Below are 23615 nucleotides of genomic sequence, written 5' to 3' on the forward strand. Positions count from 1 at the left end.
TGGCATGGGAGAAAATGTTTGTAAACTATGTATCTGACAGGGTATTAATATCCAAAATATAAAGAACTCATATACCACAATAGCAAAAATCAACAACAATCCAATTTTAAATTCGACAAAGGACCTGAATAGACATTTTTTCCAAAGACAATATACAAACGGCCAATAAGTACATGAAAAAGATGATCAACATCACTAATCATCAGGGAAATCAAAACCACAATGAGAAATCACCTTGAACCAGTTAAAATGACTATAATAAAAAAGACAAGAGAACAAGTGCTGAAGAAAATGTGGAGAAACTGCTTTATTTTCAATCTCAGCTCTGCTATTATGCAGTTTCATGCCACTTAGTTTATTTTCTGTGCTGTAGTTTACTCAACTACATAATGAGGATAATGGTATTATCTATCTTATGGACATTGCTAATCCTATATAATAATCATATATAATAAAAGGCTAATATGTGAATAGACCAAATAGCAGAATAACTGACCAGCAGCGGGTAGACACTCAATGCAGGAGCTGCCCTCTGGTGGTTAGTGCACCAGAAACTGGGCTGGCAAGCACAGCGGCGGTGGCAGGAGCCTCTCCCGCCTCCGGGGCAGTTGGACATCCCCCGAGGGCTCCCAGACTGCAAGAGGGCACAGGCCAGGCTGAGCCTTCTCCCCTACCCCCCATGCATGAATTTCATGCACCAGGCCTCTAGTACATACATAAAACACTTGAAGCAGTGCCTGGTGCATAGTAAGGGCTTGGTAAATGTTATCAATTTCTTATCTATTATGACCACTGATTCTATTGTTAATTTTATTATAAACTAGTGAAATCAGAAAGTCTTATTCAAGTAATACCATTGCAATCATTACCTTTCCATAAATTAGAAGCCAAATCCAGATACATTAAATATACAGATGCTAAAAAAACACACAAAGCTTCAAAATAATAGAATTAAACTCTTTTTACATATATATATATTTTTATTGATTTTTTACAGAGAGGAAGGAAGAGGGATAGATAGTCAGAAACATCGATGAGAGAGAAACATCGATCAGTTGCCTCTTGCACACCTCCCACTGGGGATGTGCCCGCAACCAAGTTACATGCCCTTGACCGGAATCGAACCCGGGACCCTTCAGTTCGCAGGCCGACGCTCTATCCACTGAGCCAAACCGGTTTGGGCTAGAATTAAACTCTTAAGTACAATGCAAACAACATAAAATACGTTGATGAAATTTAAGTCTGATATAACCATACTTATATTTGAAAATCAACACTATAATAAAGTTAAAAGAGAAGCAATAGTCTTGGAGATAATGTTCATATAACTTAGGAAATATAAGGACTCAAAATATGAAAAAATTTCTTCAAATCACATAGGAAAAGGCAATCAACCAATAGGCTAATGAATAAAGGATATGGGCATGCAATTCATACAACTCACAGACATGGAAATAACAAACAGCAGTGAAGTACTATTTCACACGCTCTATATTTTGTTTCCAGGATGCTGGCTCTTTGATAAATTGATAGGTCATAAAGGCATATCTTCAAGGATGTAAAGAAATAACAAAACTCATACAAAGGCTTGTGTGTTTTATTCCTTAAAGAAGGATACTTAAAATTATACAAATGGCTTTCAATAAGATATTGGAAAAGGTGTAGTATACACTTACAGTTTAATATCATATAGCAACTGTGGCATACACTTACAATTTAATAGCATATAGCAATAAAAATGTTAATCTCTCTCCAATGTAATGTAAGTATATATATGCATATATGTGATGTAATTTTCTACCTTTTTACTGAGATACTAGAGACCTGGTTCATGAAATTTGTGCATGGGAGGGGAGTCCCCTCAGCCCAGCCTGCACCCTTTCCAATCTAGGAACCCTCAGGGGATGTCCTGGGGATCAGGCCTAAACCAGCAGTCAGACATTCCTGTCACAATCCTGGACTGCTGGCTCCTAACTGCTCACCTGCCTGCCTACCTGCCTGATCGCCCCTAACCACCTCTGCCTGCCAGCCTGATCACCCTTAACTGCCCCCCTGCCAGCCTGGTTGCCCCTCACTGACCCACCTGCTGGCCTAGTCACCTCTCACTGCCCCCTGTGCCAGCCTGGTCACCCCTAACTGGCAACCCTGCTAGCCTGAATGCCCCTCACTGCCCCCCCTGCTGGCTTAGTAACCCCTCACTGCCCCCCCTGCCAGCCTGGTCATCCCCCACTGCCCCCCCCCACTGGCCTGATCACCCCCAACTGCCCCCCACCCATGGGCCTGGTTGCCCTTCACTTCCACCCCTGCTAGCCTGGTCGCCCCATGCAGCCTGCTGTTCAATTGTTTAGTCATCACTCACTGACACCCCTGTTGACCTGGTCACCCCACACAGCCTGCTATTTGGTCTACCACTTGTTTTGGTTGTCATAGTCACCGCATATACATATATATATATTAGAAGCCCGGTGCATGAAATTCGTGCACAGGGGTGTGTGTCCCTCAGCCCAGCCTGCACCCTCTCCAATCTGGGACCCCTCAAGGGATGTCTGACTGCCTGGATTGGGCCTAAACGGGCAGTCAGACATCCCTCTCACAAACCAGGACTGCTGGCTCCCAACTGCTCGCCTGCCTGCCTTCCTGATTGCCCCCAACTTCCCTCCTCTGCCAGCCTGGTCACCCCTAACTGTCCTCCCCTGCAGGCTTGATCGCCCCCAACTGCCCTCCATTGCAGGCCTGGTCCTCCCAACTGCCCTCCCCTGCAGGCCTTGTCCCCCCCAACTGCTTTCCCCTGCAGGTCTGGGTCCCCCACAACTGCCCTTCCCTGCAGGCCTGGTCACCCCTAACTTCCCTCCCCTGCAGGCTTGATCGCCCCCAACTGCCCTCCTTTGTAGGCCTGGTCTTTCCCAACTGCCCTCCTCTGATGGCCTGATCGCCCACAACTGCCCTCCCTTACAGGCCTCCCAACTGCCTTTCCCTGCTGGCCATCTTGTGGCAGCCATCTTGTGTCCACATAGGGGCATCAATCTTTGACCACATGGGGGCAGCCATCTTGTGTGTTGGAGTGACAGTCAATTTGCATATTACCCTTTTATTAGATAGGATAGAGGCCTGGTGCATGGGTGGGGGCCAGCTGGTTTGCCCTGAAGGACGTCCCAGATCAGGGTGGGGGATCCCTTGGGGCGTGGTGCGGCCTGGGCGAGGGGCCTGTGGTGGTTTGCAGGCTGGCCACGCCCCCTGGCAACCCAAGCATAGGTCAGGGCCAGCTGGAAGCAGGTATCTGGGATTTATTTACCTTCTATAATTGAAACTTTGTAGCCTTGAGCAGAGGCCAGGGCAGGCCAGGGCAGGAGGGAAGCTTGGCTTCCTCCATGGCCAGTGTCAAACCAAGTCTCCTGCTTGCTCCAGCTCCATGGCAGCCGCCATCTTAGTTGGGTTAATTTGCATACTCGCTCTGATTGGCTGGTGGGCACAGCGGAGTGATGGTCAATTTGCATGTTTCTCTTTTATTAGTGTAGATTACTAGAGGCCCGATGTATGAAATTCATACAAGAGTAGGCCTTCCTTCCCCTACTGCTGGCATCGGCTTCCCTCTGGCACATGGGACCCAGGCTTGCTTCCTTCTGGATGCTGGCAGGAACCCAGGACCCGGGCTTCCCTCTGGCCCTGGTTTCGTCTGGAAGGATGTCCAGAATGATGTCTGGTCTAATTAGCATATTATCCTTTTATTATTATAGATTGTAGTTATGTTAATTATACTTCAGTAGTTATTTTTAAAAACAAATAGATTAGCTGTTTGACTTTACCCATTCTGTATATCCGACCCTTAATTTTATAAAATGGAGATTATAAAAATAATACCTATCTTATAGGACCATTGCAAGTTTAATTTAGACATTATATATTATACACTTAGAAAACTATCTGAGATGCAGTAAATGGTCAAATTCTTGCTTCTGTTATTACTACATACAAGATATTGTCACACATATGTCATTTAATCTCAATTCATCCTTATATTTCTATAAGAGAAATATTCCTATGCTCATTGATAGATGAAATAGAAGTTCAAAACAGTGAAGTATCTATTTATACAACTCACATTTGGCAAAGCTGAGATTGGACTAGGGAGAGACTTGCCTGACTACAATCCCCTTGTTAGTCTCCACTGATGTCCTGCTATTTAATACTTTTTCTTGGAACATAATTTAATATTCATAACTTCTCCAAGAGACTATCACACTGGCACTATCATGCTGTGCAGATCATTCTTTATAGCCAAAATTTTCAAGCCCCACATTTCCACAGTTGCCATGTACAGTCCTTGGTCATAAAAGCATTGGAGAAATTTTCTTGCCTCCAAACCCTGAAACTGCAAGGTTGGGAACTGAAAGTACCTCACTCTATCTCCTCATAATCCTGCACTCTGTGCCCTAAGGGCTTAACAGTCTGTTTAATTGTGTGTGTGTGTGTGTGTGTGTGTGTGTGTGTGTGTGTGTGTGTGTGTGTTTCTAAAATGATTTCATAGATCTCAGAGGGAAGGCTGGAGCGGGGGAGATTACCAAAGTATTTATATGCATAATCCATGGACATAGACAATAGTGTAGTGAAGGCCTGGGGTGAGGGGGTGGGAAATGGGTGGGGTGGTGGGAGTTGGGCAGAGGGAGTCAATGGGGGGTAGGGGACATCAGTAATACTTTCAACAATAAAGGCAATTATTTTAAAAAGAGAAAGCTTATAGTCTGAAGCAGTATATATGATTTAAGGACTGCTAGCATCATAGTTATGTAAAATGCTTGTGAAAATGTAGAATGCTGGGCCTCACTCAGACCTACAGAATCAGAATCTCTAGGGATAGACCTAAAGAATTGATGTATTTACATGTTAATAAGATCTCAAGTGATTTTTATGTAGATTAAATTGTAAAATCTATGCCTTAATGTCAAGTTCATAAAATGTCAGTGCACTGCATCAAGTACTAGCCCTTATACAGTGGAAAAATAACTTGGTAATCTGCTGGTGTATCATAAAACTTCATTTTACACATGAGAAACCTGAGACCCAGAAAGTGGCTTGTCCAAAGTCACTTGTCCTCTGGGCATAGTATTCACAACTGGAAACTGGCTCTTCTCATCATCCTACATTGACCATATAATTTATTGTCCAAACTGGTACAAATTTGAAAGGGGAAAAGGCAAACATATATTGATGATTACACTGGGATAACAGATGTAAATTAGAACTTTCCTGGCCAAAACAAGTCCTATGACCACCTTACCTAATTTCCAATTAATGTTTCATAATTCTATATTCACATACATGGTAACCAACTATTAAATATTTTCCTTCTTTTGGAATTAATTTCTTAATGTCATTCAGAGCCATTTATAAGTTCCCCCATTGGCACCTCCTGTTCATTTGAAGTTAGTGTAAATGTATTTCCCCTCTTCTAACAAAGTAAGAATATAACCATTATCTTCCCATGTCACATAAGGGGTTCATAGTAGAGTACAGGTTAAAGAGTTCAGGCTCTGGAATCATATAAACCTGAGTTTGGATCATAGCTATATCAGATACTAGATGTGTGCCCTTGAGAAACCTACTTAATCTTTCTGTGACTCAGTTTCCCTACTTCAAAATGAATTATTGAAAGGGTTGAATAAGTTAATGAAAATAAAGTGATCAGAAGAGTATGTGGTACATGGTAAGCACTTAGATGTTCTTCATCATTATCACTATTAATAAAATTTCATACAGCGACCTCTTAAAACATTGGTTGGACAGGAGATATAGGTCGAAAGACTAACTAGAACATAAGGCCCTTAGAACAAAGGTTGTTATTTGTATTCTTTCAGTGGTTTCAAATCAGGGCAACTCAAGTTTGAATTCTGACTTGCCTAACAATTACCTGTATGTCTTGGGGCAAGGTACTTCACAAACCTAAAACCTAAGTTTTCTCAACTAACAGGAATAATGTTACTGTCTTATATTCACGTTGTGACGTTTAAAAACCATCAGCATGCCCAGTCAGTGTGGCTCAGCGGTTGAGTGTCGACCTATGAACCAGTAGGTCATGGTACGATTCTGGGTCAGGGCACATGCCCAGGTTGCAGGCTCGATTCTCAGTGAGGGGTGTGCAGGAGTCAACTGATCAATAATTCTCTTTCATTAATGTTTCTATCTCTCCTTCTCCCTTCCTCTCTGAAATCAATAAAAATATATTTACAAAAATAAAAATATAAAAACCATCAACACGATTTCCACAGAACCCTAAATAGTAGGCACTAAATAAATGTTAGATACCATTATGACTTTTAATATTTTATTATTGTAATCAATACTTGTTGGTTGGTTTTAAAATAATAAGGGATGGTAAAGGACACAAAGTTTAGAATGTTTGATAAATATCCTTATTTAAAACCAAACTCTTACAAAGAACTTATATGCATAGTCCATGGACAAATATTAGTGTGGGGAAGGCCTTGGTAGGGGGCCAATGTGGGATGGAGGGGAAAAAAGGGGGAGGAAAGGGGACATTTGGTTTTTTTTGGCACATGCCCACAACCTGGGCATGTGCCCTTCACTGGAATCAAACCCGGGACCCTTCAGTCTGTAGGCTGACACTCAATCCACTGAGCCAAACTAGCTAGGACCAAAAAGGGAACATTTGTAAGACTTTGAACAAAGTTAAAAAAAACAAAAAACAAAAAATAAAAAACAAAAAAAAACACAACACAAACTCTTAGACTGGAAGCTTTTGTATACATATTTGTACTGCTACATTTTAATAGATATAACTCCTGGCTTGCCCATGCCAAAGTACATTTTTTAAACAAGTGAAATTGGACAAATACAAAGTTGCGTCTTCAGAATATATTACTTAAAATAAATGGCCAAATTTTCACATATGCAATGATATCTTTTTTTTTCTTTTTCTTTTGGTAAGGTTGATATATAATGTAAGATCTATTTTATAAGGACAAACCAAAAATGTGTTCCTCTGAAAACTACTAACCCTTTTATAATAGTGGATATCAGAATAATCCACTTGCAACTGACTTCCTATCCTCTAAATTTTTTAGCAGAACTTAACTAGAAATTGTAAATATTTAAAATGTGCATTTTAAAAAATTTGACTACAACCTAAAGTCGATAAGTGAGATTATTAACAAGCCCTCATTACTTAACAGTGACCTCTGATAGTACTCATTTTAAATTTGCCTTTAGGGATTTTAATTGTTCTTAAGAGGCTGTGGTTTCCCATTATTTGCATATTGTACATGTCATTATATACACTCAAAATCTCATTAAACGTTGGATTTTTAAGAGTAACTTTAGAATGACACCTGACCTTCACATGTTATACTGTGTATTTGAGGTCATTGGAATGGTATACTGTTCCCAAAAAAGAATGTGCCTATGTTGGGCATGTATAAATGTATGTGTGTGTTCACAATTCCATACTGTATGTAAAAGAATGATAATACTGAGAAAGCAAAATTATATTTTTACTAGAGGCCCGGTGCATGAAAATTCATGCACTGGAGCGGGGGTTCCTCAGCCTGGCCTGCCCCCTCTCACAGTCTGGGAGCCCTCAGGGGAAGGAGGCAACCTGGCAATCAGGGGAAGGGGAAGGTAATGCCCCATCACACCTCTGCTGCTGCCACTGCTGGCAGCGCAAGCCTCGGCTGGCCCTGGTTACCTGAGCCTTGGTCAGCCCTGGGCAGCTGGGCAGCCACCATCCGAGGCTTGCCTGTGCCTTAGGTTGGCCCTGGGCAGCTGGGCAGCCAACATCAGAGGCTTGCTTGCACCTCGGGCATCGGCTGGGCATCCACCATCCGAGGCTTGCCTGCACCGTGGGCCAGCCCTGGGCATCTGGGCAGCCACCATCCAAGGCTTGCCTGCACCTCGGGCCAGCCATGAGTGGCTGGGCAGCTGCCATCTGAGGCTTGCCTGTGTCCTGGGCTGGCCTTGGATGGCTGAGGGGCTGAGGGGACTGGGTAACTCTGGAGGCAGGCACGTGGAACGACCAGGCTTGCCTGGCGGCTGGCCGGGCCTAACTGCACGCCTGCCACCCTGGCAGGGCTGAGGGTACTGGGCGCCACCATCTTGTGGCTGTGGGTGCCGCCATCTTTGAGGGTGGGGCAGTCAATTAGCATAGTCCCTCCTTATTGGCTGTGGGCGCCACCATCTTTGCGACGGCATGAGGGTCAATTAGCTTATTTCCTCTTTATTAGATAGGATAACTATATTAATAATTATCAGCTTGGCATATGAAACTCATATTGCTTATCCATTCTCAGTAATATGTTAGCTCAGAGTTATTCTTCAAAAAATAGAGATGAGGTGCATAGACAAATCCAGGGTTTATGACATGAACCCTTTTATGGAAAATATTTTTGCAAAATATCTGCCTCAGAGGTTCTGTTTTGAGTTCCAGACTGAAGTTTAACCCAGTGCAAGGTTAAATGCAACATATGAAAATATATCTAACATGTTTAAACCCAAGATTTTGTTTTCATTGGCCCTAATTCTTATATACATAAACATTCATAAATGTCATTAGATGTTTTAGGATTCATGTATAGTTCCTATACTTTTATTTCCTAGTTTAGGTATTATAAAATTATAGGCATTAATGATCAGCTTCCCCAAATTGACATTTACCTAAATGATTACTTATATATTTTAAGCAAGCTCCTATGACAATAATAAGTTTAGTGGATTCAAATGTTCATCTTATTTAAAGAGTATCAATGTTTTTGTGCCATTTTACCCAACAAAATATATGCTCTAGCAAATGCAAGCAGAGTTGAACATCCTTGTCATGGCTGTTCTGCTTAAGATACTGAAGATGTTCATGAATATTTTATAGGCGTACATAGTCTTAAGAATTTCTAATTGTCAACATAATTTCTTGAAAGGTAGATTATAGAAATGATATGTTAGACGTAGAGGGCATTTTTAGAGGTTGCTATAACACATATCTGCCATTTCCTTTTTATAATCTTGAGCTATTAATTGAAATAAACAAGGTTGCCATTCATCCAAACAATTTGTTAATATTCACTAGGTACCAGGTACTTTTCTAAGTGCTGAAGATATAAAGCAGAAATGGATAAAGTTACAAGCTTTGGGGTTTTATCTATCAGAGTTCTGATTTGATTAGTTTAAAATATTTTATATATAAACAAACATTTGTAAGTCATATGATTTTATGTCAAGTACTAGAGACCTAGTACATGAAAATTCATGCACTCAGGGGGATCCCTCAGCCCAGCCTCTACCTTCTCACAGTCTGGGACCCCTCGGAGAATGTCCACCTGCCAGCTTAGGCCCACTCCCCAGGGGATTGGGCCTAAACCAGCAGTCAGACATCCCTCTCACAATCCGGAACCACTGGCTCCTAACCACTCACCTGCCTGCCTGCCTGACTGATTGCCCATAACCACCTCTGTCTGATGGCCTGATGCCCCTAACTGCTGCCCTGCCAGCCTGATCACCGCTAATCGCCTCTGCCTACTGGCCTGATTGCCCCCTAACTGCTCCCCTGCTGGCCTGATCACCCCCTAACTGCTCCCCGCTGCTGGCCTGATTGCCCCCAAACTGATCTCTCCTGCCGGCCTGATCACCCCTAACTGCCTCTGCCTCGGCCCCTGCCACCATGGCTTTGTCCAGAAGGATGTAGGAAGATGTCTGGTCTAATTAGCATATTACCCTTTTATTAGTATAGATATATCCTCTCCACTGGAGATGTAATCCCCATTAAATAAGGTTAGGAGAATTATCTACAAGGAAATAAAATTGTAATCACGTGGCGTTTCTTTCAATTAAGTTTTTGAAATGTTGGATGGATTTAAAAATGTTCTTCATCTGACTCCTGCTCTCTGCCAGTTCAAATCTTGATATTATTCCAATAGATAATCTGGTTTCTCTCCTTCTCTCACTAGTACTGGTACAAGGATGGCTTTCAGCCAAACAGCTTTGGCATGTTTCACTCATTCTTGAGAATTCCAATTTGGTAATAAGTTTTCTAGCTTGTGTTTAAGACTCTGGGTTCAATCCAGATTTCACACTGAGTAATGTCATCCAGAGAATATGCTAGCACCCCAATAGAAAAATGATCAACAGGTCATTTTGCTAGAAAGCAAAAAGAGCAAGGACATAGAATGATGCTGAAAGATTCCCTCCCTTGTTGTAAAATTTATTTTACTGTTTAATCCTGGCTTGCACTTGGATCAGTGTTTTATTAGTAAATAGTGGCCCGATGCATGAAATTCATGCACGAGGGTGGAGGAGTCCCTCAGCCTGGCCTGCACCCTCTCCAATCTGGGATCCCTCTCACAATCCAGAACCACTGGCTCCTAAGCACTCACTTGCTTGCCAGCCTGATGCCCCCAACTGCTCTCCTGCCTGCCTGATGCCCCTACCTGCTCCCCAGCTGGCCTGATGGCCCTAACTGCTCTCCCCTCCTTGTCTGATCCTCTTAACTGCCTATCTGTACTCCCCTCCTGGCCTAAACCCCCTAATTTCCTATGTGTTCTCCTTTCCTCTTCGTGCCTTCAGACCCTGGAGCAGGAGTGCTGAGAGCTCTCTGCCAAGGCCCTGCCCCTGTCCTGACGCCCCCCTCTGGGCTGGGTGGCGCCTTGGGCATGCACACGCTTCCGCTGGGGGGGGGCCACCACGGCCCATCCTCACGCCCCCCTCTAGCCTCATGCTTCAGTGGCACAAGTCCCCACCCCTGCTCCCGCCCACCAGCTCCTATGCACACACACCTTTGACCAGTCGTGACTGGGATACCATTAGGACCAATCTGCATATTACCTCTTTATATATATAGATATTTTAATTAAAACTTATCATGACATTAAGTGCTTAATGCATTTAGATTATTGGATCATGTGTAAATAAATAGCAAGTGGTAATAAAAGTTTTAGTAATGATTGAATCTGAAGTATGCCTACATTTATTAAAGCAGTGGTTCTCAACCTTTCTAATGCCGTGACCCTTTAATACAGTTCCTCATGTTGTGGTGACCCCCAACCATAAAATTATTTTCGTTGCTACTTCATAACTGTAATTTTGCTACTTTTAATGAATCATAATGTAAATATCTGTGTTTTCCGATGGTCTTAGGCTCTACAGCAGCGGTTCTCAACCTGTGGGTCGCGACAGGTTGAGAACCGCTAGCAGGGCCACTTAAGACCATCGGGAAACACAGATATTTACATTACGATTCATAACAGTAGCAAAATTACAGTTATGAAGTAGCAACGAAAATAATTTTATGGTTGGGGGTCACCACAACATGAAGAACTGTATTAAAGGGTCATGGCATTAGAAAGGTTGAGAACCACTGTATTAAAGGGTCAGATAGATAGAATAGATTTAAACCTCTGAAAACAAGTGTAATGACAACATAGAATTTATTTTAATTGTCTAAAAATCCTTGATCCAGAAAAAAATTTCTCCCTTTAAAGAAAATCATATTCATTTCAGGTTTAAGATAAGAATAGGAATAAATAAGTACAATGATACACTGCCCTTAAAATTAGAAGTCTAAACTGTTCACAGGAAATACATGAGAAGTCTTGAATAAGAAAATGCCCTGCAGAGTATTTGTTCACATTCACTAAAACAAAGCTATGCTTTTTTAAGAGCAGGAAGAGGTTTGCAATGATTCTCTATAAAACAAGGGATATTGTCACCCACCAATTTGGCAAAGAATAAAGAAATTGACAAATAGAAGCTAAGTATGTTGGTGGGGATTAAATTGGTATAACCTTTTTGGAGGGCAATTTTCCATATTAAAATGATTTAAAATTTGCATATACTTTGATCCCACAACTCAATTTCCAGGATTATATTTATAGAATTTTAACACAAAATATTATAAGAATTTTAACACAAAATATTATAAGTGAGTAAATGACCAGAAAAAGCCATCAAATCAAAACAAAAAACAGCAAGTGAGGAAGAAAGAAACAGAATTTACAAGAGTTTTACAACAATTACCAAAATGACAATTTTAAGTCTTTAACTATCAATAACTACTTTCAATGGATTAAATTCTCAAATCAAAAGACATATAAATCTCTAGTAATCAAGTATCATTTGCACTTCTAATTTTAATCATGCATGATCTTGTACACACCATAAGGGTTTTAATAATTTTTGCATAACAACATATTACAGTACAGTTAGGGTCTCTAAAAAGATGTTTGCTAAAATGTTATCCAAGTAAAGATTGTTATGAAGTAGTAACTTTTTAAAAGAGGTATTACAGAGAAAGACAGAAAATCTGAGTTTGAACCTTGGATATGTTCGCTATTGAAGAGCAGGTCAAAAAGAAATACTTAGTGAAGAAGTGGTCAATGAAATAGAAAAGGTATATTATACTCCCAAGGAATCCAAGTAAGGAACTTGATTGGCCCTGGTGAGGAGGGACCCTATTATCTTTTTTGCAACTTCATCATGCTTGACTCATACAACCCTAAACCTCCCACATCTGGATCACAGCCACTGTATGTTTTGAAGGGAATTTTCCTTTCACTGGCAAATATTTGACCTGTTTAATGGCCATCCTCACAAAACTGTAAGATACAAATTTTTTTTTTCAATGTAAGCAATTTGGGAACTTTCCACTGTGCTGCCAATGCCATGAATGAACAGATGTTTAGTAAGCATTTCTTGACAATGTTGAGAAAAGTTGACTTGGAATATTGTATGCTCAAGCAGACATTACATGAATGAGCCTTAGGCATATAATGATCAAAAATACCTGAGGTAGCAGAATGTTCACCAAAGCTCTGTAGAGTCACACCAAACAGATTCCTTCCAGGAGAAATGTGGCGTTGTCTAGATTATTATGGAGCACACTATGGATTAAGTAGTGATACTGTTAGATATAAGGGATAGATGCTAAGGCAGGAGAATGGGTTATTATCACACCCAAGCAGTCCTAACACCTGCCAAGACAAGACTGTCAACAGTCAAGCCACAATGAGAAGGGGAAAATTAAAACCCCATATGCTAATCCCAATACCATGGGGAACCTTGAAGCTTGCAACAAAAAGGTATAGAAACCTTAAAACCCCAATGGTGGTTTACTCAGACTAGCTGAGTTGCCTGCTTGTGCTTTATACCATGTATCATTAATAAATTTGTTTGTTTCACTTCAACACTGCAGTTTATCACTGGTCTGAATTCTTTCTTATGAGTGTGTCAAGAACCGAGGACGGGAGAGCCCCCTTCCTACTCAGGAGGCTCTCAGGTTACAATACTGATAATGCTGCTACTAATAAACCAACTAAAACTCTTATGTCTATGTATTATTTCAAGATACAGTAATTAGTCTCTAACTAATAAAGGCATTTAAGGTAATTACTTCTAGGTTCTAGGCATTTCTCTGCATGTGGAAAATAGATGATTTGCTTCCAAAAGAGCCTCAGTTGAGAAAAATACATTGTTGATCTTCCTCAAACTTACTGTGGTATAGAACATCCTGTTCCCTTCTACTCTTCATCTTCTATTATTGATAACAAGTTTTAAGGGTAATCCAATCTCCTGATGCTAATAAACTGGTTAGAGGCAAACCTATAAACGACTGTGTTTATGAACCTAATGTAAGTAAGCTATATGAAATTCAAGAATACCAGCTTCAGTGAGCTATCCAAAGTAAGAAATATGCATTTTTCACAATTTTCATTTAAACTATTTGAAGTAAACCACTTCATTAATGCAAAAATAAAACAACTTAATAGACATGTTATAAATTATTTAGATAGAGACTTATATTGTTACATAAACTAATTAAATTTCCAGTGACATACAATCTGAAAAAATGATGAAAAAGTGTTTGTAGCAAACATATTCCACAAGGATTTGGCTCAATTGTATATCATTTGACACTTTGGAAATAAATTCCTTTTTAAGTTGAAAGTGATAAATTTGGTTAATAGTAATTATACATAGACCATGTAATTAAAATGTAATAATATTTCAATTCTTAAAAATGGGTTCTATTTGGGATTTAACATTATACCAACTTGGAGCTAGCATAAAATATAAACTTATTTTTAATCATTTTCTAAAATTTTAATTAAGGGGAGAACATGGTTATGAAGCTAAAATATATCAATAATGTAATGGAAATCTCACATAATTGAATAAAGTATACAGAACAGAGAGATAAAAGACTTTAATACTATGAAAATACCTCATTTTGATGCCAATCACCTGAATATTATATAGAAAGAAAGAACTGTATAAAGTATAGTCCTTTAAAACAGCAGCTAATCCCAAAATAACTCACACTTATGTTCTGAGAATTCACAAATTTTCAAGTAAAATAGTGAACCATAACTTAAAGAAAACCTTCAAGATGAACATCAATTTAATTCAATTTAAGATATAGGCCCTAACTGGTTTGGCTCAGTGGATAGAGCGTTGGCCTGTGGACTGAAGGGTCACAGGTTCGATTCCGGTCAAGGGCGTGTACCTTGGTTGAGGGCACATCCCCAGTAGGGGGCGTGCAGGAGGCAGCTGATCGATGTTTCTCTCTCATTGATGTTTCTAACTCTCTATCCCTCTCCCTTCCTCTCTGTAAAAAAAAAAAAAAAAAAAAATCAATAAAATATATTTTAAAAAAAGAAATAGTTATTTACTATCTACCAGGTGCTAAGAAGGCTCTGGGGATATAAAAAACTATAAAATGAAGGTTTCTGCTCTTGAGAAAGGAATTTATAAAGGGAAGTCAGATGTGTAAACAAGTTTTGTTTCTCAAAAGGTGTTCCCTGCTACACTCTTACATGAATATAGTATCATGAGGGCACAGACGAATAATGAATTAACTGAACATTGGAATCTACAGAGAGAAAATGCCTGAGATCAGACCTCAGAAATGAGTTTAACAGATAGAATATCCTTTCTAAGCTTCCCTAAGAGTATGACATCATGATCAAAGACATAGGAGGACTTGGGATGCTCACAGAAGAGCATGGAAGGAGCTTAGGATATTGATTCTCAAACTAGAGTTAGAAGAATTAATCCATCAAAATGTCATACGGAGTGAAATGAAAATAAATTATTCTAAGGTCCCACTTCCAAAGATTCTGCTTCAGTAAAACTGGGATCTGGCTCAAGAAACTCTAAAATCTTCTTCGCTTTGAAGGCCTGTATTTTTGATTCAGCAGATCTAGAATCAAATGGTCCCTGAACCATATTTCAGAGACATTGGCATAGAGTGCTGGGATTGGGGAGTGGGTGCAGGGAATACCTGAATCGAGGCTGAGGCTATAAACCTAGATCAAGAAAAAAAATATGGAAGATTTTATATTTCACTTTAAGGAGTATAGTCCTTATTTTGTAGATAATGAGAAGTTACCAAAATCAAAGTAGCTTAAAATAACAACCAGGTAATTAATTCACAATTCTGCAGGCTGTCTCAGTTGGATATTTCTTCTGATCTTGGCTAGTCTCCCGCATGTATCTGTAGCCAGATGTCGGTCAGGTAAGCAGCTACTAGTATGTTGATCTGTGCTAATTGATCTAGTCTCAGGTGCATCAACTAGGACAGTGGTGGGCAAACTGCAGCTCGTGAGCCACATGCGGCTCGTGAGCCACGGTTTGCCACTCTGTTGACTAATGAGTTTGCCGACCACTGACCTAGACTCTCTATTCCAATAATTACAGGCTGTTGTTGTTCCTTGTGATTAAGCCCCTATCCCAGTGGTCGGCAAACTCATTAGTCAACAGAGAGGCAAAACGCAGCAGCTTGCGAGCCGCAGTTTGCCGACCACTGAACTAGGACAACTGGGCTGACTCAGCTCTGTCACATATTCTACCGATAGGAGGCTAGCCTAGGCTTCATCATGGGACAAGGAATAGATTCCAAAGCAAAAAGTGGAAGCATTAAAGGACTCTTGAAACTTAGGTTTGTAACCAATATAGCATTAAGTTTGTCACATTCTATTTGTCAAAATAAGCCACAAATTCACCCTGAATTTAAGGCCTAGAGAGGTAGATTACCTCATGATAGACATGAAAGAGACCATAATTTGCCTCTCCAAAATAAGTCCCATTGGCATAAGGATTATATTGAGTTGGTTATTTTTTTAAAAAAATAGCAGACATAGACCCTGGCTGATGTGGCTCAGTGATACAGTGTTGGCCCAGGCACCAAAGGGTTGTGGGTTCAATTCCTGGTCAAAGGCACATATCTGGGTTGCAGGTCCATCCCAGGCCCCAGTCGGGGCACATGCAGGAGGCAACCAATTGATGTGTTCATATTGATGTCTCTCTCTCTCTCTTTCTCTCTCTCTCTCTCTCCCTCCCTTCACCCCTCCCTCCCCCCCCCCCCATTTTGGCTCTAAAAATCAATGGAAAAATATCCTCAGGTGAGGATGCAAAACAAAAATTAAGTTTTCCTTCTTAAGAGACATTTACATTTATGAGGGAAATATCCTTTTGTAAGGGTGTTTCCCTTTTTGTACCAGAAAGAGGAGGCTGACTCTAAATCTGGAGAAACTGTTATGAATGGAAAAGGCAGAAAGTTAAATCTGCATAACAAACTTACCCACTTCACTTGTACTTTGCTTGAAAATATGGCTCTCTACTGCCATTTCATGAGTTATTCAGTTTCCCTGGGGGGAGGTATTTGTGTTATTAAACTTTTATTTTTATCCTGTTTCTCTTCATTTTCATAGGTAAAGCATCTAGCATAGCCTCTGGCACAAGTTAGAAATTCAGTAGATGGCTTCCACTTCTAAACAGGATAGAGATATTAGCATAGCAATGTTCTAGGAAGATTCCATTGACAGTTCAGTTGGAAACCAATTAGAAGTAGTGGGGACTAGAGAGAGAAAAAATAATTTAACATTTTAGCAATAATCAATGAGAAAGATAAGAAGAATGCATATTAAAGTAATGACAATAGAAAAAGGAGAAAATGGAGTTGATAACTACTTGTTAAGTATATTCAACTGGTTGAGTATATCAGTGTAGTTAAGAATATCAATTTTGGATTCAGACAAATCTAGTTTCACATGTTAATCATATGACTTTGATCAAATCATTTAATTTGTCTAACTTTCAAACTCCTCATTTGTAAGATGAAAATATTGTTATCTTGATTATTGATCTATAATTGAATATTGATAATTATAATTATTAAATTACTTCATGGTGGTATGGATATGGACATAGTATCTGGCACAAGACTAAAGGACTGTAATTAGGAGATGACCAAATATTGAACCAAGGATGACTCAGATATCTTAGACAACAGGTTACATTATAGAGCCATCACTTGAGATTAGGAAAATAGGAAAAGCAGTGATTATGAGGGGCAAACATCAGTAGTATGGACCTTATGGAAATGTCTAGAGTTCTGTGGACACTGGGGTATGCATGTGGTGGGGTGGGGAAGCTATCCTAATAGGTAATTTTTAGGGCTATAGAAGTAAATAATATAGCCTGGGGAAATCATATAAAACAATACCTCATTTTTTTTCTTTTAAACCAATGATCCTTTCTAATAGACATATTTATCTATTGCTCCCCACTTACTGCCTCCTGTACTTGTTTCAATTTCTCAACAATATAGCCATACCCTGCCTTCCTTCTTGTGTTACTTTATTTTCTACTTATCTGCTTCACCTTAAAAAAATCTATCTATATAAAAGCCTAAGTGACTGTTCAACCATTCAATCATTTGACTGGTCGCTATGACACGTACTCACCACCAGGGGACAGACGCTCAATGCAGGACCTGCCCCCTGGTGGTCAGTGCGCTCCCACAGTGGGAGCGCCGCTCAGCTGACTAACAGGCTCCAGACGCAGGGCTCATGGCTGGTGAGCGCTGCTGCAGTGGCGTGAGCCTCTTCTGCAGACACACCTCCTGCATGCCCTTCCCCCATCTGGACCAGGACCGGGATCAGGACCAGCATTGGGACTGAATGGGTGCAATCCTGCAGCTGCTTCTCGGTCATGGGCACACCAGTATTGCCCTAGGACAGGCAAGGACCACAGCAGAGGGCCAGCAAGCCTACCAGGCAGCAGCAGTGGCAGGCGCAGCGGGACTGGGATGAGTGGGAGCAGTGTGATTCCTGGCTCTGGTGCCTGGCCCGGGCCAAGGCTCCTCCCGAGCTGCTTGCCATTTCGCTCACTACTACATCCCTCGGGGCATGTTGGACTGCCAGTTTCAGCCTTATTCCCTGCAGGTCACGCCAAGGGACCCCACCAGTGCACGAATCTGTGCACTGGGCATAGTAAAAAATAAAAACTTGGAAGTAAGGCTGGCTGCTTAGGGAGGGGGGGAGGTGGAGTGGCAATAAAGGGGTTAAACTTTGGATTGTGTTTGGATTTGAATGTGCTAGACAGGAACTTCTTTTTTTTTTTAAATATATTTTATTGATATTTTACAGAGAGGAAGGGAGAGGGATAGAGAGCTAGAAACATCGATGAGAGAGAAACATCGATCAGCTGCCTCCTGCACACCTCCCACTGGGGATGTGCACGCAACCAAGGTACATGCCCTTGACCAGAATCGAACCCGGGACCCTTCAGTCCGCAGGCCGACGCTCTATCCACTGAGCCAAACCGGTTTCAGCAGGAACTTCTTTTTAATGTATTATCTGCATGAAAACATTTCAACCAAAAAGTTTGATAGTTTATGAATAATGATAAAATTTATGTGGAATATTCTAAGATAATTTAAATGCATTAAAGCACATGAATTCATATACAGAATGAAAGTATTGTTACAAATAATACTGGCAAGATCTTTTATATCTTAAGTGGGGAAATGTATAATTTCTTATTATAAATATGTTGCACAGGTTTTGTGGTCACCACAAGTCTTGAGGTTAAAAGTTCTATTCGTCAAAAATATTATTTTCCTGTTTCTAAATAACCTTTGCATTCAAACAGAAAAGTTTATAGTTGAAGTAGGCCTTCACTTTAAACCTAGTTAGCATACACTGGACTTCATTGTTCAGTGTGCTTCCCTGATCACTAGGTTGTAAAGTTCTGCAGTCCCCTTTTCCTTCTCTTACTTAGCTCGCCCAGAAGGGCAGTATCCACACACGAGGTTTTGAATTCTTAAAGTATTAATATCAACAAGATTATTTCATCTCAAGGTTTCTTATTGAATATCATTGTGACCAATATTTTTTTTTGCTTTTAAGCAAGACTGAATCAAAGAGCTTTTTAATAATTAATACTTTCTATTTCCCACTAGAAAATGTTAAGATATTTATAAGATTTTCTTCCTACATTCAGCCTCTCACTAACCGTCATTCAAACAGACCATATATTCTGTTTCATGTCTGTTTCCCAGCTTCCTTTTTTCTCCCAGCTAGAACCTTCCCTCTTAAGAAATAGACATAACTCTGCTGAGAGCAGACATAGATTCTAGGGTTCCCTGGCTTGAAGAAATAGTGATTATGTACAAGAAACTAGGGCAGGGGTGGGGGACTCCCCCCCCTGGACTAGAAAAAGTGATTCCCTCTGGGATGGAGAAAGGAGAATAATCAATGGGTTTTAAGCTTTCTACTCTCCTGGTACCTCAGGAATGCAGCAGGACCCCAAAAGTAATGGTTACATGGGAAAGGAGGCTGGATCCCAGACCTGAGGGTCCGAACATTGGGGTAGTAATACCGCAGAGAACCCTTGACCACATGGAACTTCTATGGCCTTGAAGGAGGGCCTATTAGCAAGAACTTTGTGGGAATAGAGTTCAGAGTCTTGCGATGTATATCCTCATCTTACTTAATTAAAGAGAAACATGCAAATTAACCATCACTCCGCTATGCCCACAGCCAATCAGAGTGAGTATGCAAATTAACCCAACAAAGATGGAGGTTAATTTGCATATGCAGGCACAGAGCTGTGTGAAGCCTGCTATGAGGGGAAGGGGGGCGGCAGAGGGAGCTACTGGAGTGGTACTCCAGACAGAAGCGAGGACTTGCCAGCTCTGGGTGGCCCGGGAGCAGGGACTTGCCGGCTCCCAGTAGGAGCGGGGATGTACCGGCTCCCAGGCGGATGGGAGTGAAGCCAGGGGCCTATTCTTGCATGAATATCGTGCAACGGGCCTCTAGTCTATAATAATAAAAGTGTAATATGCTAATTAGACCAGACAGCCAAACGACCTTCCGGATGTCCTTCCAGACTACCTTCCAAATGAACCGGGGCTGCAAGGGCTGAGGAAGCTGCTGTGGCTGTGAGGGCCAAGCCTCTTGCAGGAATTTCGTTCATTGGGCCTCTAGTTAGCACATAAGTCTCCAGGACTCTGACATAGCACAGGGATGAAGATGGAACCCCCAATAATGCCAGAATAGAATATCCCACCAAAAAAGTGAGATAAGAATTCAACCACACAGGGTGCACTCAGATAACACCCGGGACTCTACAGCCATCCCCGACAGGGACCTGCTTCCTTGGCTGGGGTCCCACAGTCACCGAAATTCCAGCTAACCAGGGTGCGAGCTCCTGTGAATTCAGAAGCACGTTCCCCTTTGGCAGGTCAAACGCTTTAGCCCAGAAAAAGCAACCATGCAAGCAGCAGCCACGTGAGCAGTCTGCCCACATGGGAGGAGAAGCAGCTGCATGAGCTGCCTACCCCCTGATGAGAAACAGCAACCCACCGCCATCGGAGGGGCAGCAATCTCACTAAGAGCCTGCCTCCCATTAAAGGAGCAGCAGCCCCATGAGCAGCCCATACCCATTCGAGGAGCAGAGGCCACAGGAGCAGCCCATTCGAGGAACAGCAGCCGAACAAGCAGCCCACCCCTGTCCGAGGAGCAGCAGCTCCACAAGAAGCCTGCCCCCGTCCAAGGAGCAGCAGCCCTGCCAGCAACCCACCTTTGTCCAAAGAGTGGCATCCCCTACAAGCAGCCCACCCCCGTCCTAGGAGTAGCAGCTCCCCAAGCAAACAAAAGCCCAGGGCCAGAGGACTTCACAGGGGCGTTTTACCAAACATTCAAGGAAGAACTAAAACCTATCTTCCTCAGACTAGTCCAAAAAATTCAAGAGGAAGGAACACTTCCAAGCTCCTTCTATGAAGCCAGCATTACCACCAAAACCAGATAAAGACACTACAAAGAAAAAGAATTACAGGCCAATATCCCTAATGAATATAGATACCGAAATCTTCAACAAAATTCTAGCAAATTGGATCCAGCAGTACATCAGAAAGATCATCCACCATGACCAAGTAGGATTTATCCCGGGGATGCAAGGATGGTACAATATCCGCAAATCAATAAACGTGCTACATCACATAAAGAAATTGAGAGATAAAAATCACATAGTCATATCAATTGATGCAGAAAAGGCATTTGACAAAATCCAACACCCTTTCTTGATAAAAACCCTCAACAAAATGGGAATAGAGGGATCATACCTCAACATAATAAAAGCCTTATATGTTGACAACTTCATACTCAATGGGCAAAATCTGAAACCATTTCACCAAAAACAGGAACAAGACAGGGATGCCCACTTTCACCACTCCTGTTCAACATAGTTCAGGAAGTGCTAGCCATAGCAATTAGACAAGAAGAAGAAATAAAAGGTATCCAAATTGGAGAAGAAAATGTAAAACTGTCCTTATTCGCAGATGACATGATATTGTACATAAAAAACCCAAAAGACTCCATCAAAAAACTAATAGAGTTAATAAATGAATTCGGCAATGTAGCAGGATACAAAATTAACACCAAGAAATCTATGGCATTTTTACACTGAGTGGCCAGATTATTATGATCTCTGAACGCATAAAAATCTGGACACTCAGTGTAAATCCTATATAATAAAAGGCTAATATGCAAATTGTCCCCTCGACCAGGAGTTCGACCAGCAGGCAGGCCGGCCAACTGGCTATGTCCCCAAACCCTGGCCAGGCTGGCCAGACCCCACCCATGCACTGGGCCTCATATATATATACTGAGTGGCCAGATTATTATGTATTCAGAGATCATAAAAATCTGGCCACTCAGTGTATACACCAATAGTGAACTTACAGAAAGAGCGATTTTAAAAAAATCCCATTTACCATCGCACCAAAAAAAGTAAGATACCTAGGAATAAACTTAACTAAGGAGGTAAAAGACCTATATGCGGAAAACTAGAGAACACTGAAAAAAGAGATAGAGGAAGACATAAACAGAGGGACATGGATTGGTAGAATCAACATCATTAAAATGTCCATACTACCCAAAGCAATCTGTAGATTCAAGGCACTCCCCATTAAAATACCAACGACATATTTCACAGACCTAGAAAGAACTCTCCAAAAATTCATCTGGAATAAAAAAATGACCCTGAATAGCCACAGCAATCCTGAGAAAGAAGGACAAAGTAGGTGGGATCTCAATACCAGATTTCAAGCTGTATTACAAAGCCACTGTTCTCAAAACAGCTTGGAACTGGCACAAGAACAGACATATAAACCAATACAATAGAATAGAGAACCCAGAAATCAACCCAAACCATTATGCTAAATTAATATTTGACAAAGGAGGCAAGAACATACAATGGACTCAAGACAGTTTCTTCAATAAATGGTGTTGGGAAAATTGGACAAATACATGCAAAAAAATGAAACTAGACCACCAACTTACACCATACACAAAAATGAACTCAAAATAGATAAAGAACTTAAACATAAGATGGGAAACCATAAAAATACTAGAGGAATCCACAGGCAGCAAAATCACAGACATATGCCAAAGCAATTTCTTCACTGATACAGCTCCTAGGGCAAAGGAAACTAAAAAGAAAATAAACAAATGGAACTACATCAAAATTAAAAAAATTTCTGTACAGCAAAAGAACCATCAACAAAACAATAAGAAGGCCCACTGCATGGGAGAACATATTTGCCAATGTTATCACCAATAAGGGTTTAATCTCTAACATTTACAGGGAACTCATACAATTTAACAAAAGGAAGATAAACAACCCAATCAAAAAATCGGCAATGGCCGAAACCGGTTTGGCTCAGTGGATAGAGCATCGGCCTACGGACTGAGGGGTCCCGGGTTTGATTCTGGTCAAGGGCACGTACCTTGGTTGCGGGCACATCCCCAGTAGGGGGTGTGCAGGAGGCAGCTGATCGATGTTTCTCTCTCATCGATGTTTCTAGCTCTCTATCCCTCTCCTCTCTCTTCCTCTCTGTAAAAAATTAATAAAATATATTTAAAAAAAATGGGCAATGGACCTAAATAGATACTTTTCAAAAGAGGACATTCAGAAAGCCAAGAGACATATGAAAACATGCTCAAAGTCACTGATCATCCGAGAGATGCAAATCAAAAGGACAATGCGGTACCATCTCACACCTGTCAGAATGGCTATGAACAAATCAACAAACGACAAGTGCTGGGGAGGATGCGGAGAAAAAGGAACCCTCGTTCACTGCCGGTGGGAATGCAGACTGGTGTAGCCACTGTGGAGAACAGTATGGAGTTTCCTCAAAAAATTAAAAATGGAACTCCCATTTGACCCAGTGATCCCACTTCTAGGAATATATCCAAACTAATCAGAAACATCACTCAGAAAGGATATATGCACCCCTATGTTCATAGCAGCACTTTTTACCATAGCTAAGATTTGGA

This window comes from Plecotus auritus (assembly GCF_963455305.1).
Source record: "Plecotus auritus genome assembly, chromosome: X".
Classification (NCBI taxonomy): domain Eukaryota; kingdom Metazoa; phylum Chordata; class Mammalia; order Chiroptera; family Vespertilionidae; genus Plecotus; species Plecotus auritus.